Below are 21,290 nucleotides of genomic sequence, written 5' to 3' on the forward strand. Positions count from 1 at the left end.
TACTTGTTATAAGAGTCTCTTGACTTGCATCTAGAATGCGAAGCTCAGCTTACAGGAGAAATGGAATAGTAAAACCAGACAGTAGAAGGAATTAAAATGACACTTTATTATTTTAAATGGAAATAAAGCAGATACTGGTCGTGTTACCATGCAAAATATGTACAAGAAGACCCCATCCAATCTTCTAGTTGGAATATGAAAAGAGGAAAGAGGGGACAATCTTTGCTGCACAAATTGCGAAAAATACTGAGTGGGCCTGAAATGGAGACTCTAAGAGCTTGTGGGAGAGGGTTTCATGATAAAGAAAGACAAAGATCTATTTAATCTAGAATAGTCAGTTTTTAAAGCTGTCAATCTTGAAAAGTTAAAGAAATGCACAAAGATCCATACACGCTTAAACACATTGCTAAATAAAGTGTGTGTAAGTGTGCGAATTTCTATTTGGCACGTACATTCTCCAGTTTCTCTGCTGCGTGTAGTTCTTGTCAGATCCTTGTTCAGGGCTGGGTCAGTGCCAACAGAAGCACATGAGAAGGTAGAGGAAAGATTGAAAGAGGAATCAAATCCAGGCTGTATGACAGAGATGTTTAAAAAACAGGTGCTTATAATGCAGGGGCCTGGAGTGGGGGGATGGGGTGCAGGGCGAGGCTCTTCAAGTATGTGATTACTCTCTTTAAGCTCTTGAAGGTAGAAAGGGATTGGAGTGCTTTGGGGTGAATCCAACGGGCAGACCAGAGAAGGCGTTTGTGAAGAGATATATTCTGGTGTTCATTTTCAAGTAATAATCACGGACCATTGATTATTTTGCCAGGCATGTTTCCAGACTCTGGGGATACACAAGTAAATAAAAAAGAAAGAAAAATCCTATCATCATGGAGCTGAAATTACAGTAGAGAGAATAAAACGTAAGTGAAATGTACGGGTCCTGCCCGTACCCTCTCCTGCCCAAGGCCCACCGAGTGGGGTGGATAATCCCCCTGTGATCTGCCAGCTTCAACAGACTGGCTTTCCCACTCGCCATCACCCCCAACCCACCCTGCCATACATCCCTCTTCTGCACCAACACAAAAGCCAGAAGGCCAATTCTAACAAGCTTAGAGAATGTTGGTTAATAGATACTCATGTAGACACTGCTTATGGAGCATGAAGGCTTGTATCTGTTGTATCATCAGTATCTAATGTCAGTTTTAGCAACCTAAATATGCTCTAATTTCTCTGGATGTTGCTTTTTGCCCTGGTTTCCCTGTCATTCATCTTTCTACACATATCACTACCTTCCCAGTCCTTTTGCATTTCCCTGATTTACCATGCTTACTTTGTTATATTATCCTTGCGTATTTTCTTTATTTCACTATGGCTTTTGCAGCCAGTATATATAGTTGGTAGTTTTAATTGGTTCTACGTGTATGTCTTTTGTAGGAGAATACAGTCTTTGTGTTCCTATCATCTTTGCCCATGTTTTATTTGTGTGTGTGTTTCTTTTGTTTTGTGCCTTCATGTTTTCCAGTATATGAACCCTGTAGGTATTGTGTGTGTGTGTGTGTGTGTGTGTGTGTGTGTGTAATACTGGGTACAAGTTTATTTTCTAACCATTAACATTAGAATTAAAGAGTTCTTCTAGACTCCATTATCCTGTAGTAAAATAAATCAACAACAACAAAAGACTATATTCATATAGTCTTACTGTTGGCTGACATCCCTTGGCTCAACTTTTGAATTGTTCACATACCCTGGTACTTTAGACAGTATTTATAAGAATTAAACTCCTGTGTTTGCATGGTGTTACTCCACATGTAGGAGAAGTTGTCTAAATTAGTATGTGAACTGCCAAGAGGAATTCTGTCTCCCTGAAGACTCCTGGGATGATGAAGAGGTTGGAAGGGGGCCCATGGGGTACTACTTTGAAATCCGAGAGGGGGTGACTCAAGAGGCTGGAGGGCTGGTGGAAATCTTGATTATGTGTATTTTCTCTAATTTTATTAAGGGTAGAATAAGGCATATGTGATCAAATATTATTTCAGTTTAATATATTCATATTTTCAATGTTACTCCTTTTGCTTTAGAATTTTACTATAACCCCATATTGGATGTGATTATTTATCCATTCATTTCTGTGTAGTCATTTTTGCCAGACATAAGGTCGCTTCTCACAAACAGATTGAGATGTTGCCTGTATGTTCTCACTCCTTACTCACTGCTGTCAGTATGCTCTCACTTGGAAGGCTGGTTACTAGAATTTTACATGGTTCCTTCCCCATCCAGGAGGAATTAATGTGGGTCATCCCAGCAGAATGGCTTCTCCGCCATCTTTCCTGTCTGTGGATGAAATGCCTGCTCTAGAGGCAAAAATTCTTGTTTAGTTTTGTTTCATTCTGTTTTGTTTAATTCAGCATTCTCTGTGCTCAGTACCCATGGAAAGAGTTCAGTGTACCTATGTCTAGTCTCCATGAACTGCGACTGATAACAACAACAACAAGAAAAAAAGAGGAAGTCTAATTCCATCTAGAACAGATTATTTCACATAGAAGATAAATAGCTCTTCTACATCTGGGCTGTAATATCTTTTTGGTTTTCTGAGAAGCCTCAGCAACTTCCCAGGTGGCTACACTTAATTGTGAGAGATTGTAATAGCTAAAGCAATTTACAATTTTTTCCTCTAGTATCTTACACACCTCTCCAGGCTCTCACATGGCAGGGTCTTGTCTGGATTCCAGTAGCGAATGTCTGCACAGCCGCCAGACAAGGAGAATCTGCAAGTAAGACCTCGGTATTCTTCTGAAAGTTCTAAATACATTGCTTACACCGCTAAGCAAGCAATAATTATTAAACATTATTTTCATTTTCATTCCATCAGCCTGGCCCTAATGCCTCTCTCAGAAATCTTCCCCATTTCTTGCCCATGAGTGGTACTGCTCTCCAGTCTGGAGATTACAATTATCTGGGATCTGAGCTAGAAGAGGGTATGAAAACCCATAGGCCTCTGCTCAAGCTGCCATCATAACTAGAATAGACTGTAAAACAGGATGTTGGATACTAATGATAGCAATTTATTTTAGGGGCCAGTACTGTTTAAAAAGTAACAGATTCCATGAGGGAAATCTCATTTGAAAAAAGAAAAAAAAACAGAATAGTATTAGTGGAATATAAGGATGCTGCTGGATTCATTGGTTATATTGACTTTTAGCAAATAATCCTTCAATCTTGTTAGAGTTAGGTAACTCATGTAGAGAGATGAACTAAAAAATAATATTGCTAACTTTATGACTAATAGCCACTAGTAAGAAAAACATGTAAGAATTGTTAGGAAGTAGACTTTGGAGTTCTATCCTTGGCTTATACTGCAAGGACATATTTATTTTCACTTGCACGGAAGTGAAATTGAAAAAAAAAACAACAATGGATTTGATTATAATTTGAGAATGAAGCTGTAATGATGGGTAGTTTAGTATTTTATTTTGTATTTTTTCTGGCATTTTAAATTAGATTAGCAGTTTGAAGAAAAAGGCCATACTTTAACAATATTTTTTAATAACAATGAACACAAATCATTACATTTGGCTTCAGGGGGAAAATACTACAGTAAATGAAGAAAACATCATTCACTCATTAATCTCAGAAAACAATTTTTGGCTCTGATGTGTCAGATATTTGCGTGAAGTGCTGGGAATACATACGCTACGTTCATCCTTGAAGGATTTCACAATTAGTAGAAGGGATGGATTTGTACTTAATCCAAGACCTTACAGTGGAAAATGCGATACCAGACATCTCTACAAGGTGAGTCAGAAGGGAGGAGAATGAGGAATTAACTGTGTCAGGAAAGAGGGTGATCAGAGAAAGGAGTCCCTTTTGGACCATAGTTTTATTGACTTGGTACCACCTGACTTCCATCCTAGTCTTCATATTCATGATTCTGCTAATGAAAATCGTTAAGGAATAACATTGATGAGACTGCTCACATTAATAATTAAATGTTTATTAACGAGAGTTACCATTGTTGGTAATGGTTGAGCATTGAATGTGTGTTTTAGAATATGACCACATCTATAGTCAATATTTTGAAATTTAGATGACGCTAGGACCCTAATTCACTTATTCTTCCATTCTCCTGGAGAGCAACTCCCCATCCTATCTTCAGATTTGCAACACTCCCCTCCTCATCATTCTCAGAAGATGGACATTCTTCTTATTTCTTTAAGATAACGAAACGAACAGAAGAGAACACTGCAGAACTTGCCGCCTCTTACCCACTCTTATCCATTGGAGCCATGGATTTTCCATTTCCTGGGCCACAGACCAAAGCTCTTCAGACTCCTACTAGATTCACCTGCCCCACTTACTTGCCAGAGGTGATCGTCCCCCTACTACTCAGGTGCATTGCTCTAGCAATGCTTTAATTATTCTCTCCTGAAATAATCTATATCTCTCTACTAGAGTGTTTTTAACATAGAAAGGCAGTTACAGAAAAAAAATCTATTCAATCCCAGATACTATCCTATTTTTGTCTACCACTTTGAAGTAAAAATCCGCAAATTAACTGCTTGTTCTCCATCTCTGAATTCTCTCCTCTCATTTTATCTTCAACCCATACCAATCACACTTTTACCTCTTCATTCCCCTGCAAATACCCAGGTCACTGATAACTGATAGACTTGTTGCTACATTTAATTGAGCTTATTTGATGGTACAGCCTTTTGAACAGATGGTTACTCCACTTTCTTCAAAAGGAAACCTTAATCTCTGGGTTTCCCTTCCTACCTCATTGGCCACTGTCTACTCCTTTTCAGTTACCTTTCAGATACCTTTATGTTCTCCTACCTTTGAATATTCTTGGTCCTGGTAAATAATCTGAAGGTGACTTCATGAGCACCAAGGTGGTGGGGTATATATATTCCTTGATTCCTTCCTCTGTACTGAACTCTGGATTCATACGTCATCCAATTATAAACTTGATATCTCTACTTCATTGTCTCCAAATGTTCCAGGGATGGCATGTATCTCTATTACTGTTTCCTTTAAAGTACTAATTTCCAAGTCTAGACCTGATTCTATTAAAGGAGATTGACAGTAGTAATGATGATGCTGATGCTGATTTTTTTTTCTTTTTAACTACATGTACTCATCCTGAGAACAATATTATTATCATTTTTCAAATGAATAAAGTACAATCAGAACAGTTAAGTAACTTTCCAAGATCATACAGCTAGAAAGGTACAGTGAAGGCTGTGAACTAAAATCTATATGATTTTACAGTTATTTTGAAGTTACTTTTTCACTAAACAAGTAGAAACCATTTATTTACCAAATTATAGCTTTATCTTCCTTCTAATTTACCCTTCCAAAGGAAAGATTTATTAGATACTTAATCATTAAATTGCCCTGTCTTTCTGACAGGACCATTCTAGAGTAAGTCCTCACTTGCTCTAACTCAAACCTAATCCTATAATGAGTTTTTGCTAACACTCTCCTACATTGATACCCTACTATCTCCCATAATACTCACTGCAACAAATGCTAATCCCTGTTGTTCAACTACAGATGTGTTCCTGGTAGCCTTTGACTCGAGGACATCTCTGAGAATGCTATGGCCAATGCAAAGCACAGGATGGACATCCCTTTCCTATTTTGAATACTACACTCTAATTAAATTAGTTGATAAGGATTACAGGAGTAACTCCTCCATTTTTGTTTGAAAGTCTTATCTCAATTCCCTGGCACCATGTCATGAGTTCCCCATTCTTCTCCATACTTCTCTCAAGCTTATTAGAATAACAAATACTGATTTGTTATAGCCACTGAAATGGAATTGTGGGTGTGGCTGTTACCCAATCCTTAACATAGTCCATAACACATAATGTTCATCTTCTTAGATCTATATCATTGTGTCAGTATGCCAAGATTATTTGTTTCTGAAATTGTAACCTTAACTTTAGTGATGAACTTTAGTCTCATCTTTATGGCCCTGGAATTTTAAGAAATTATAGAATCCAACAAAGCAAAGGACAGAGCCTTGTAGCGTTTTTCAGGGTCTACCTTCTACCTCATAGATTCTCATTTTATGTAAGGGAATATAAAGTAACTTGGTCAAACACTTTGTTAAGCTCATGTAAACCTATAACCTGATAGTGCTTTTAAGAAGAGACTGATTTCATTTGTCTGCAGATGTCTTAAGTATATTAAGTGCTTTGGATTTGGTATGAGATAAAAAATATATATCAGAAGAAATAGAAGCACTCAAATAGAAACAGTGAACAATGAGGATAACATCAAATCAGGACTTAAGAAGAATGCCAGGAAACATCAGGAGATAGAGATCACAGTATTTGAAGAGAACGCAAGTTCTCAGAAGCCAACACCCAGTTTTAGCGATCCATCCCTGTACCGGGTACCTAAGGGAATATAAGAGCTGGAACAAAGGCAGGAAGGGACAAACTCTAAGTTAGGATATTTGTCTCAAGCTCAAGAAGACTCTCTTGATCAATTATGCTGGATTAAAAGGAGAAATGTTTCCCACAGCCACTTCTCCTTGAATAGACTAAAACACACTGAAGATTACTTTCCTCTTTCTCCTTAAATTCAAATCATTTTGTATGTAAAGAAGAAGGCAAGAAAAAACAGGCGAAATAAGAATACAATGTAGAGAACTTTTTTTGTACCAGTTGCAGGAACAAGGAATTTAAGTGATGTCTCCAATTAATTGTTTGGGGCTAGATTCTCCATATCATCAATTTTGCCCAGCGCCTGAGTGGGAAATACGGAGCTTGGAAGTTGACTTTCCCCAGGTAGCAGTAGGGAGAAAAGGAATATGAATTTTTAGAATTGAGTTTATATCATAAATATCTGAAACCAGCAACTGGTTATCGGGTTAACTAAAATTTAGATATGTAAAAAAAAGTTTTCCCAAAACCTCAACATACTGTGAATTGTTAACCTGGTTCCTATATAAGGCGGGTGACAAATTTGCAGGTACCCAGCACAGAACTTGGCATGTAATTTGCTGTGTCAAATAAATAAATGTAAAAAAATCCATTTTGTTAAACTAGATAGCTTGAAGAGTACATTAGTAAAGTCAAGCTGAGTCCTGTAACAAACTCCCAATTCCCCAAAACAAAATACAATTCTGTTTTTCATTGAAGACATATAACTGGGGCACCTGGGTGTCTCAGTCGGTTGAGGGTCCAACTCTTGATTTCCACTTAGGTCATGATTCCAGAGTCATGAGATTGAGCCCTGCGTCAGGCTCCACCCTGAGCACGGAGCCTGCTTGGGATTCTCTCTCTCTCTATTTCCCTTAAAGAAATAAATAAATAAATAAATAAATAAATAAATAAATAAATAAATAAATAAAAATTAAAAAGATAGAATTAAAAAAATTAAGTTAAAATAATTTTAAAAAGAAATATATGTATCTGGGTTGGTCAGGAGGCTCAGGTCCACACAGTTATTCAGGGACTGAGTCTAAGAGAGATTCTACCATCTCTATTTAAGCAAGGGACCCTATGGCCACCGATGGGTGTAGAGAAGAATGAAGGTTTGGGGAAGGTACACTGTCACTTAACTGTCTGAGCCTCCTAACTGATATTTTCTATCCATTCTCATTCCACTGGTGAGCTCTAGTCACATGGTCCAATCTTGTTATAGGGGAGGCTGGAAAGCGTAGTACAGTGGTGTCCCGAGAAAGAGGAAATGGGCCTGCGGAGTGTCTAGCCAGTCTTTGCTGTGGATCAAATGTTCCATAAACCTTGCAAAACTTTCTCTTACACAGTATTTTCAGAGCTGCCTCTAGACCTGTCCTTGCTAGACACATGGCAATACCACCCATATTGATGGTGATCTACGGAGAGATACCTCTCATTATTTCTTAACTTCAAAGATTTGTACTGGCCCAAGGATCAGATTTTCTTTTGCTCAAGACTACCTGGTTTTTAGAATCTCAGTTTATTAATTTAATAATTTTATGTACCAGGCACCGTTCTAGGCGGTGGAGTCATAGCAATGAACGAAGTAAAATAATCCTTGCCCTCGTGGAACCTGCATTCTTATTTTGATCCACAGTGTCATAGATGAGACACTGAGTTGTTGATGAGGAAATGTAAAGAGGAAAGTGCGGGAAAAATAAGGTCCCATATATAAATACAGAAATGTAGTCTGATACACCACTGGAAGATTAACTTGAATTTGCCACTGAAAAAGGGAAGAGGGTGATCATTCTCTATGTGGACAAATCCTCTTCAGGCTGGCGTGTAGAATCCCAAGGGACACCATGAATAATAAGTGAACTCGGTAAGGGGCGCCTTCATTGATGGCACGGGAAGCCACATCTGTCTGATTCACTGGCCATGTGGTAAATGCTGTTGCCTAAAGTCCTCACACATGGGCCATAAGCACTTAGTATAGATGACCCACAAACTTGGCTCTAATATTCAGTAGCCAATAAAAAGAGGGAGATACAGTAAAATAAAAATCATATACAGAAAAAAAACCCACTTTTTTTGAAAAATAGTCATTTCAAAAAAGTCTCACGATTCTTCAAAGCCACACCAGAAACAGATGTGCTTGTAGTACTCTCCATCAACTAAAACATGCCCATATAAAAGCTGTGCACCCACACCCTCCTCATGCCTTACATCTGTTATGCCATGTAATTTGCACACAACCTTATGAAGTACCAAAAGCATACCCAATGTATGTACGAAGAGGTGGAGACTGAGATGGAATGATTTGCCCAAGATTTTACAGTTATGAAAGGGGAGAACAGATTTGAACCTAAGCATTATCGAGTCTTTACACTTATCCACTCTACAAACTGCCCCTCTCTACATTTTATTCAAAATAATTCTAAAAATAGAAAAAAAAGAAAAAGAAAAGAATATCAATACCTTCAACTTTCTCACAAAAATGTCTCCTGACCAGTGTTTGTTGCACTGGCTTTGGTAGCCCATTGAAATGGTAACCTACATCATCTTAACTTTCTGGTTCACATTCCAGAATGTCAGTCTGCTCTGTTTCTCTCCAGTTGCTCACCCGGCTCCAGTAGAGAAACGGAACCTCAGGTGACTGGAGGTAATTAATATCACTGAATTAAAACGTTTTATGTTTGTATCTAAATGCGTCCTGTAACAGCTTTGACAAGGGAGGCAAATAATTGATGTCTCAGTCTCAATTTCTGCATATTGGGAAGAATAGTACCTGATTTGTGGGATTGTTGTTTGGATACACGGAAGTAATCAATATAAAACTCCAAGAATACTCTTAGCATATTATAAATATGTCAAAGTTATGGGATATTGTGGAGAGTTTTGTTGTCTCAACCATTTACAACAGACTTACGGTGAATAAATAATCACTTGGGGGGGGGGCGCCTAGGTGGCTCAGTCAGTAAAGCGTCCGACTTCAGCTCAGGTCATGATTTCGCATCCGTGAGTTCGAGCCCCGTGTTGGGCTCTGTGCTGACAGCTCAGAACCTGGACCCTGCTTCGGATTCTGTGTCTCCCTCTCTCTCTGACCCTCCCCCATTCATGCTCTGTCTCTCCCTGTCTCAAAAATAAATAAACGTTAAAAAAAAAGCAACTAAATAAATAAATAAATAATCACTTGGGGTACAACGTTTACAAACCTATTCTTATTTCTTTATGATCTTTTCCTAAGTTTACCTCATTTGCTGGCATACAAGGATATGCGTGTCACATGCTTATGAATAAAGGGTCCAGTAAGAAATCTAAGAGGTGTATATGCTCAGGAAGATGCAGGCATAATGACTGAGCAAGAGGGAGGCGTTGCAATTTCATAGACTAGGACCCAGGTGAAAACAGAGGCTGCTCCCACAGCCCACAGCCGCAGGCAAGCTCATGACCCTCAGTCCAAACTCACAGCCTCGACAGGCTCAGCTTAAGCCCATGGGGCCTTTGAGAGTGCACCCCACAGTTAATGGGCATATAACAAAAGAGCCCCTTTTTTACAGTAATATTTGTCTTCAATTCATCTTCCCCATCTAAGAAAGTATTTAATTCCCCTTAATGATATTAGCCACCCCAGTCTTTATTGCCACATAGGACATAATTACCCTGCTTTCACTTAATTTATAGACCTCATTAACACCCGTGCCTTTCGACCATGATTACAAATCTCCTAGGAATCAAGAACTCTCCGAACGGTAGGAGAATTATTGTGATTTATTGTGCACCCTGGCAGTCCCGAGCCCAGACTGATTTATTGTTGTGGAGTCCCACTGGGGTGAGCAGAATTTGGGGGTGGGGGGCGGGAAATGCAGGGCTTCTGGGTAAGTGAGCACACCCTCTCAGACTCAGACTCACACTTCCTGCACAGCAGCATGAGGGCATCTCAGAGGACGAAACCTCCAGCAATAACCAGCTTGAGAATGTCATTTCGGCCCCTGGGAAAGGAATCGTATTCCCCTATTGGAAATGAGAAGCTGGAGCAAGTCTTAAATATTCCAGCTGCTATTCGTTCCCTCCCCTCCGCGCCCCCCTCCAGGGGGATAGTTGTTACCCACGGTCTGATCAATCAACCAGTTATGGGGAACAGGAACGAGGCATACTTGCTACATGATTCTTAGCTGGAAGATCAAAAGTGCTGGCATCGCGATTGCCCTTGAGGTCCAGGAGAAAGAACTGTGACTTTCAGAGCTCACATTATCATTAACGGTGAATGCTTACAGCAGCCGCTCAGTGTCTGGTATTGTACTGTCATATTTTCACAAAAGGATTACAATGTGAACTTTGATGGTGATCAAAGGAGACAGAAAAAAAAAAATATATATATATATATATATTGCAAAATTAGAGTTAACCCTGGCCCAAATCAGCACATTTTCCAGAAGCAGAGTGACAGGATTCTTTGAAAAGAATCGTGGCATCTAGTTGTAAAACACTCAAGAATACATCACCTTCCTGCCCAGCGCTCATGAAAGGAACCAGGTTGCTTTAGAAAAGGGTCTACCCAACGACTTCGAGTAAGCAAGCCATAAAGCGTGTCGTATTTTTCCCCTTAACTCATTCCAATCTGCTTCAGTACAGCTGCCAGAGGGGCTTCGATTTAATACATAAATTCTTATTGACTCGCATAAATTAAGAAAAACATTTGGAGACATTTAATTGTTCAGTGAATTTTTATTCGTTGTCAGATGCCCAAAGTTCAGAGAGAGAAAGCAAGAAATGATTCTTGTTCTTGCTCTCCTTTCCTTTTTCTACCAAGGCAAAGCATTCGTGACTCGTTCCAGGTAAAGAGTTAATGAAGTGTGTGCTAACTGAGAATGAGTCTCGCACCCAGCAGGGCTGGAGGCTTGCTCCTGACACTCCTAGAAGCTTTGTGCCTTGTTTCCAAAGCTCTTTACAAATCATCATAAAAGAGAAATGATCTCAGAAGCACTTAAAGCTTTTCCTGCACCCACTTTTCCAATAAATCTCAAACACATCTTTCATTTTGATCACAGAAATGCAAATTTTCTGACAGGCAAACTAGAGCATGACTAAGTCCAAATGGAGTACAGTACATTTACTCAAGTGGAAAGAATAATGCAATGAAACATAATGCAATTCACCCAGCTTCAACTTCACGACCTCACGGGTTTTACATCATTGACTTATTTGGGTTTTTTCACCTATTATTTTGAAATGATTACACCAGTTAGAAAGACAAATGATGCTTCCAACACTGCAGGTTATTTAACGTGCTGGTTTCTCCTTGAACATAGTTTTATTTTTTCCTGTGAGTTTCAATCATAACAAAGTTAGGTTTGATAATATAAAGTAATTCCAGACTAATCGGGGATATAAGGGCTATTTGTTTTTTGTTAGGCTGGATTTCATAACAAGAACAGAAATGAAAATGTGTGGTCTAGTCTCTGTTCAGTGTGCAGTGTAATGGTTGCTAGGCAGCCTCCTGTGTGTAGAGGAAAGAAAGAATTTCTTTATCTACAGACGTCTTCAACAATACCTCATCCTCGATATTTCCATCAGATTTATTCAGTGGGATAGCCACAGTGATTTTGCATGAAGTATATATACACCCGATCTGTGAGGCACACATTGCCGTACAAGGCTCAGAGTGCAAACACAAGTGGGCATTACTGGAACAGAGGGCTGTTACCTGGAGAAACCAGCCTGATAATATCCGAGAGGCTTAACAGCTGAATTATGACTATTTTAATGGAGTTTTCTTTTATCAAAGCAAAATGTGTACAATGGCTTAAAGAGTTGAACAGTAAACTAAATGGAGAATGACTGAAGGTTCTCTGATGAACCACTTTGTTCCCTCCCCAAAGTCTTCCTCTCCAAAAGCAACCACTTTTAGGCATTTACTCCCCATAATTGTAAATGATATGAATCAATTACTGTGGTTGGGTTCATTCATTTTAGATGCTGTCTGCTGACTCCCGGTTAGGGAAGATGAGGACTTAGCTTTCTTCCATTGCCAACACTTTTATTTGCTTCCCTCATTCCCCTATTGTAATTCCAGTAAGATTTGGGGTTCAAAGCAGTATTCAGTGTTTATTTTAAAACATATTTATATATTATATGTTGTATCATATTACTTAAAAATATCATTGTGTTATAATGGGATCACATTTCCCTTTTTTCCAATTTGTTCTCAAGCAAAGTATCCCTTGCTTGTCTCTTTGTTTAGTTTTAGTTGCTTAGGATTCTATGCACGTATTACTACATCTTCTAGCATTTATTATCTCTTTCAAAAAAAAGTAAAAAAAAAGAAAGAATGAATGAAAGAATAGAAAAGAAAAAGGAAAGGAAAGGAAAGGAAAGGAAAGGAAAGGAAAGAAAAGAAAAGAAAAGAAAAGAAAAGAAAAGAAAAGAAAAGAAAAGAAAAGAAAAGAAAAGAAAAGAAAAGAAAAGAGAAAAGAAAAGATCCTGGAAACTCTGAATGCCAAACTTTCCCTGGAGGTCTTACTATTGGAGCCATATCTTCTCCTGCATTCTCTAACATTGCTTCCAGCTCCCTACCTTGGAATCCCCTTAATGCCATCCTTGGTCCCATACCTTATTCTTGTATGTCGACTTTTCTCCCTTCCTGGTTTACACCATTGTTGGGTGGAACATATCCTCCAGTAGTTTCATATCCTCTAGTGCCTGGGTGTCTCAGTCGGTTAAACGTCTGACTCTTGATTTAGGCTCAGGTCATGAGCTCATAGTTCATGAGTTCGAGCCCTACATGGGGCTCTGCACTGACAGCATGGAGCCTTTTTGAGATTCTCCCTCCCTCCCCTGCTCTCTCTCTCTCTCTCTCTCTCTCCCTTTCTCAAAATAAATAAACATTAAAAAAAAAACAAGATCATCCAAGGACAGAGGTGTGATCATGACAACCCTCAATCTTTTTCATGAATTAACTGCTCCAAATTGGACTGAGTGTCCTCTATGCTTGGCTAAGGCATCTCCTTATGCTGTCTTTTCATGATCCTCCTGGACATTCCCTTTCCTCCTGTGTTGAGACTCCTGTTTTTGGTGTGGCAGTGTCTTTCTCTTCCCTGGTATATTCCCTCACTTGGGGGAAAACATCTCAAGTAGCTTTCGAGAAAAGGAAGCAAAAGAGGAACATTTTTAGAGATCTTACAGGTCAGAAATTGTCCTTACGCTGGGTCCCACCTACCTGAGTGTGACTGGGTATCTAAGTTGGAAATCATTTTCTGTATTTTCTAAATTTGAAGGCACTGCCTCACTGCCTTCCATCTTCCAGGATTTCTGTTAGATGTCTGATGCATTATGTTCCCTGACCCTTTTGTTTGATCTTCCTTTCTCCCTAGAACTTGTACCATCTTATTAACTTCAGTGTTCTGAAATATTGCCATGCAATATCAATATGTTCTATTTTTCTTAAAAGTTTTTATAGTCCTCATCAATCTCAAAACTTTATTGAGCAGATCAATATGGGATGTAGGCACCCTTATTTTTTTTTAACTCTCCAGGTAAGAGAGACAAGGCTCAGAAATATTTGGTCTTGAAGAAATGGGTAAGTAGAGCAAAGAGCTTTGAATTCCTTGATATCCTCTATCAGCTCCATACTCTCTTCTCCTTTCCTTGCCTTCCTATCAAGTACACAGATGTCATCATATTCTCTCCCATTTTTTTCCTTCTCTCAGATATTAAGCTAGGACTTGAGATTGATATGATTTCCCCATAGTTTTCAGAATTTCAGGGCCCTGGATTTTAATAAGAACTGACAAGTTATAATTAATTAAGCACCTGTGGATCTGTCATAACATTAGGTCATAACTGGGACCACAACATTTTGCAATTGTGGCTCAAGAAGTAGCTCTATCTGTTTTGAAGGCCTGTTTTTATTTATTATTTATTTATGTATTTATTTATGTATTTATTTATTTTATTTATTTAGCGGGGAGGGGACAGAGAGAGAAGGACACAGAGAATCCCAAGCAGGATCCACGCTGTGAGCACAGAGCCTGATGCGGGGCTTGAATTCACAAACTGTGAGATCATGAGCAGAAGCCAGGAGTCAGACGCTTTACCAGCTGAGCCACCAGGGGCCCCAAGTCCCGTTCTTTTCTTACCATCTTTCCTTACACTTTTTTTTTACCTTCTAGAAAACCATAAACTTATATGCAGTGTATTCAAAAACATCATGCCTTATCAAGTTTATGAATGACATACATTTTAGAGTGTTAGTTGGTCTATCCAGTAATATGATCTAGATTCAACATCATGTTAGAAGAGTTTGCCCAGATCCACGGGATTAGGCTTAATGTGGGCAAAGAGATCTTGTACCCTTTGTTGGCCTAATCTCTCTTTTCGTATAAGCTTCAGGGCCTTCTTCATTATAATTGTGGCAAAATATCTACCAAAGAAATAGTGGAACTCTTTGAAAGCATTCCTTTAACACTATGCTTTCTTGACTTAAACCTATACTCTAGATTACTTAGCTTTAGAGTATTTCTGTGGTTTTTAATTTTCAAATCATGATCTTGCATGCACTCAAGGCAATTCTTACTCTGGTGGGAAAATTGTCTTAGTAATAATTTACATTCTGCAGGCAATGGTGGAAAAGATGGAATTACATTTGTTATCACTCTTAACTGTTTTGCAAGGAAAAGAGCTTGTTATAGAAATAAGTCAATCCATGGCTGAAAGAATAATGCTTGGAAATATGCCTGTGGGAAATAAATTGCCTGTTAGAGATGGGGAGTGGGGGTGGGAGGGGGAATAAAAAAAACACAACTCTGCACATGTTGGTGTATGACCACTGTACTGTTCATCCAGGAGCTTCACGTGCAGAGAGAGAGAAAGACACAAAGCCCCCGAAATACCTTTCTAAAGATATTTACACAAGAATCCTCTTTTCAGCTTGTTCTAAAATGAAATCAAGATCAAGAAGTTATAGCATGTTGTTGAGCTATTACAAAATCAAACCAGAAATAGTTATATCAACTTAGACCATAGATGTGAGGATGGGCTTCAAGTTAAATGTAAAGCATGTACAAGTTTAAGAAAGGATTATTCCTTCTTCAGAACCCTAGACTTCAAAACTAAAGGAGAAAAAAAAGTCTATATATTTGATACTACATATATTATTTTCCTATAGGATGCCCATAGAATGCTAAAGTTCCATTTTATATATAATCTTATGAACAGACAGAAAAGCTCTGATGCTTTAATTAATTTTATATGTAGCTATAAGAATTAAAAAAACATAAAATCCTTTCTGTGAGGACATTCTTTATTATTTTTTTTTAATTTTAAGTTTATTTATTTTGAGAGAGAGAGAGAGAGCAGAGGGAAGTGGGGCAGAGAGAAGGAGAGAGAGAATCCCAAGCAGGCTAGGCACTGTAAGCGTGGAGCCCAACACGGGGCTAGATCTCACAAATTGCAAGATTGGGACCTGAGCTAAAATCAAGAGTCAGAGGCTTAACCTACTGACTCACCCAGGTGCCCCTCTGTGAGGACCTTCTTGACCCAACTTTGTCTCTACAACAGTATGAACTGAATCTGTTTGGATGCCATGATGCCATGCTGGGTGCTTATGGAATAATTTTCTATTTCTATTTCTAAACGTGAAGATATTTAGATCCCATGTCAGTGCTAACCACAGGGTGACCTCAGCATAGGAAGATTTTAATAATCAAGTGGATCACCTGTTATTTGGAAATCAGTCAGCCTTTTTTCTCAACCACCTCTGCCATTGCCCAATGGGTTCATGAACAAAGTGGCCCCAGTGGCAGGGATGGAAGTTATGCATAGGCTCAGCAATATGGACTTCCACTCATCAAGGCTATGACTACCACTGAGTGCCAACTCTTCTAGCGTAGAGAATAGCACTGACTCCCCAGTATGGCACAATTCTCCAGTATAATCAGCCAGCTAGCTACCTGGTGCCAGGTTGATTGCATTGAACCACTTCTAACATGAAATGGGTGGCATTTTGTTCCTAATGGAATAGACACTCTAGGTATTAATTTACCTTTTCTTGCCATAATGCTTCTGCCAAAACTACCATCTGTGGACTTATAGAATGCCTTCTTCACCATCATGATACTCCGCACATCATTGTTTCTGATCAAGGGACCAAATTCATGAAAATTAAATGCAGCATGGAATTTCCTCATGTAATTCACTGGTCTTACCATCTTTCCCACTCTCTCAGAGTAGCTGGCATAATAGAACAGTGAGGTGGCCTTTTGAAGATGCATTTACAATCCAAGCTAGTAGAATTACTTTGCAGAGATGGGGCAAATTTCTCTAAGAAACTGTATATGATCTGAATCAGTATCCAATATCTGCTGTTGTTCAAGAATAGCTAGGATTCATGGGCCCAAGAGTAAAGGGAAGCAAATGAGAATGCTACCACTCTCTATTTCTCCTGGTGACCCAATCACAAAATGTTTGCTTCCTTGTTACCTTATACTCTGTTGGCCAAAAGTTCTTAGTTCCAAGGGGACAGGAGACACAATAATGATTCAATTGAACTGAAAGTTAAGACCTCCCCCTGGTCACATGGACTTTTCATGCTTGTGAATCAACAGGCACACAAGCCAATTCCTGTGCTGACTGTAATGATTGATCCTGACTACCATGGGGAGTTGGGAGTGCTGTTCCACAGTAGACCTAAAGGATAGCATGTCTGGAAGACAGAAGATCTTACAGGGCATCTCTTAGTATTGCCGTGCCCTGTGATTAAGCTCAGTGGAAATCCAGGAGGGACTACTAATAACCTATACCCTTTGAATGAAGGCTCGGGTCACCCTGCCAGGCAAAGAACCATAGCCAGAGGAGATACTTGTTGAAGGCAAAAGGAATACAAAATGAGTGATGGGAGAAGGTAGTTCTAAATACCAGCTACAACTGCATGACCAGTTACAGAAATGAAGACTGTAGTTGTCACGAGTATTTCTTTCTTATTTGGTTATAAGTAGTATGTGTATGTGTGTATGTGTGTGCGTGTATTAAGTAAGTATCTTTGTTTTCTTCCTTCTTTATCCCTTTATCACGTAACATAAGATATATTGACTTTTAGGGAATCTGGGTGGCTCAGTCGGCTGAATGTCTGACACTTGATCTCAGCTCAGGTCTTAATCTCAGGGTCATGAATTCAAGTCCTGTGCTGGGCTTCATGCTGCGCATGGAGCCTACTTAAGACAAACAAACAAAAACAGATAAATTGACTTTATATCATAGCATTTAATTACAGTGATCTTTACATCATGGTATTTTAGTTGCAGGACAAAAAGAAGCAGAGTAAACTTCATCCAAAGACTTGCATCCTTTTCTGGGAGTAAGTGCATTTTCAGTTGTATGCAGGATAGTTGTACCATGTTATGTGGAAATATGCCTTTATTGTTGTCTTTATTTGAAGATTAAGGAGATGTGTATGGGTGCCAAGCTGACAAAGTATAGGCTGTGATGGTTAATTTTGTGTGTCAACCCAGAGGGTGTTTTGGGATAAGATTAACATCTAACATTTAAATTAGTGAAATTGGAGTCAGCTGATTACCCTCCATAAAATATTTGGGGATCATCTACCCAGTCGAAGTTCTAAATAGAATAAAAAGACTGGCTTCCCCAAGAAAGATGCAATTCTCCAACAGAATGCCTTCAGACATCATTTGTGCCCTAGTCTGTCCTAGGTCCCCAACCTTCTGGCCCACACTGCAGATTTAAGCTTGTCCACCTCCATAATCATATGAACCAATTTCTTATAAATAATCTCTCTCTCTCTCTCCCTTTCTCTCTCTGTACACACACACACACACACACACACACACACACCCTATTAGTTTGTTTCTCTGGAGAACCCTGACTAATACAACTATTTACAGCCACAGGAAGGCTTAGTCCTTTGTTATCAGACCGCCTCCTCCAGTGCTGCTCCCCAGTGGGTCTCAAGTACAGTACAGAGTCCCAGGAGTTTGCTTTCCTGTATTACCCAGCTCACACATCCCAAACTAGAAGCACATCACCTTCCTTATGTATTCACCACCCAGCTCTTCTGTATCCACAACTTGTAACCACTCTCCTTGTGTCTTCTAATTCATTTTCCAAAACTCAGCCAGAGTGAAATTTCTAGGTCATTAGCATCCTTGCCAAAACACTTAGATGGAATATGGTTTTCCTCAGGCTCAGTTCTGAGCGTGGCTCGTGAGACTCAATGAGACGGGACCATTTCTACCTCTGGCCACTTCCTCTAATGACGTTTGGAGTCTTTGAGTTACTTACCGCTGGTGTATTCAATTTCTTTGGCAGCCCTCCAATGAAGGCTCTCCTGTGGGGATGTACTGATCAGGGTTCTTCAGAGAAACCACACTGATAGGACATATGTAGATGTAAGGAAGGTATTTATTATGAGGGATTGACACCAATGATTATGGAGGCTAAGAAATCCCACAGTCTTCCCTCACAACTCCTGTCCCAACTTGAAGGCCGAGAACCAGGGGAGCCAATGATGTAAGCCCCCAGGCCCAGTGCTTGTCCAAAGACACAAGAACCAGGAACACTAGTGTCTGAGTGTAGGAGAAGATGGACATTTTGTCTCATGCAGAGAACAGATTTGATGGTCCTCTGCTGTTTTGTTCCATTCAGGCCCTGGGTGGATTCGATGTCACTCCCCTGCATTGGTCTACTGATTCAAGGGTTAATATCTCTGGAAACACTCTCACAGATGTACTCAGAAATAATGTTATACCTGCTATCTGGCCAAACCTTAGCCTAGTCAAGCTGACACATAAAATTAACCATCACAGAGGGAACATGGTGGCCCTCTATTTGGCTCACCCCTCATTTCCTGAAAAATTCCTCAAAGCTTGTTCTACCAGGCCTAAGCCAAATCTCCTTGTTGTGCTCTCTGAACAGACTCTGGCAAAGAATGTCTTTTGTTCCCCTTTAAACGTCACAGTCATGGGGCTCCTGGGTGGCTCAATCAGTTGAGCGTACGACTTCAGCTCAGGTCATGATCTCACAGTTTGTGAGTTCCAGTTCTGCAACAGGCTCTGTGCTGACAGCTTAGAGCCTGGAGCCTGCTGTGGATTCTGGGTCTCCCTTTCTCTGCCCCTTCCCAGCTTGCCCTCTGCCTTTCTGTCTCTCTTTCTCTAAAAAACAAACATTCAAACTTCACAGTCACTAGTGCTTGGTATTTAGATGGTACTAAATAAAGTTTTGCTTATTGAATAAATAAGAGAATTATGTCTTCTTCCAATTATGAGGAGCAAAACAAAAAAGGCTTCAAATGGATGCTTCCTTTTTCTCAAATATTGAGCACGAGAGGTTCCAAAAATCAAAAGATAACACTCAGTTTGGGATTCAGAAAACAAACTTGTGGTATGCTAAATAAGTCCTCGCGTCTTGGTGTTTTTTACTTGCATTAATATGAGTGATTTTCAAATGTAACTCTTCCCTTCCTGTTCGACTAAGTTGACATGCTTGTTGAAAACGGGCTGAGTTTTCTGTCTGACTTTTGTCCTTTTATTTTTTTTTTCCTGCCAAGGAGATTTAGGACACATAAATCATTAACGCGTGTTTTTATATATCCTGGTGGTCAGTGATGAGAGAGTTTAAGGTAACATAAATCCATTTTGTGGCTGTTTATGGGAGATACTTTCAGAGTGTAGAATTCAGTAGAAGTCTTATGGATGACCTTCAGACAGGAGCATGGTTCAAGCCTGTGTGTCCAGAAATGGGCAGAGATTCTGTTTTCTGTCTACTTTTAGGAGACTATCATAAGAGCATCATCTAGAGCTATAACTATTCCATTTCACTTTTATAAGACTTGTTATTTTCCTAGTTAGGGAAGGAGCCAAAAAATGAGCCGTCTGCCCGTCACTGACATCAAGCACAGAACTAAGTACGGCAGTAAAAATTCTGAGATAGAAGAAATAAACCCTGTGTTCATAAACAGAAGAAATTAAAACTTTAGCTTCGTCAATTAAAAAAACTAAATTCCTATGTAAACAAAACTGATAGAAATGTGCTATTACTTGACATGATATTAGAATTGTTCATTGTATTCATTAATACAAATAATGAGATATCCTTGCTTTGGTACCATATGACTGCTTGGTATGTTCACAGGCTCTTCATGGAGCAATCCCAAGGCCTATACTCAGAAACATTCATTATAAGATGAAAAGTCGAAAAACGAAAAAAAAATTATCACCATTGTGATAATTCCGGAAAAGTAATTCCATTTTGCAGAAATGAGGTGATAAGTTTACTGCCTTAAAACATGTCTGTTTTGTTTCAATACGATCACCTGAAAACGGCCTGACAGCAATATGTAATTCATATATCATTAAAAATTGAACCATACTTTTATACTTTAATATGAAATCAATACCAATCCACCTTTTACATGACAAATATATCTGCATGGTTATAATGGTGATAGTTCTTATGTGAGATTCCTCTCTTTCTCTCTCTTTCTCTCCTCATCATTTCTGTTGCTTTACAGAACTAAAGATACTCTCACAATAAGTGAGGTGATTTGATTGACAAGATCTAATGAGTACTGTTTGCCATGTCATACACCTCAAGTCCTGTGCACATGTATTTGCTTTATAGTGGTCATTTGCTCAAAAACTGTCACATATGCTACTCTAAGAATTAGGCACATCAATGGACATATCGTTTTCTTAAGGAATCATTGAATTTGGCCTTCTAGCACAGTCCAATTTTTATATTAATTCAATTCAGATCTTATGGGGAAAAAACATGTTAATATAACAGTTATCCCATCTCAGCAAAAGCAGTGAGACTGCTGAAAAATAAAGAAACCAGCAAGCAAGTATAAACTAGCTGTTAAAAAAAATGAGATGATAT

The sequence above is a fragment of the Acinonyx jubatus genome, chromosome A2 (assembly GCF_027475565.1).
Source record: "Acinonyx jubatus isolate Ajub_Pintada_27869175 chromosome A2, VMU_Ajub_asm_v1.0, whole genome shotgun sequence".
Classification (NCBI taxonomy): Eukaryota; Metazoa; Chordata; class Mammalia; order Carnivora; family Felidae; genus Acinonyx; species Acinonyx jubatus.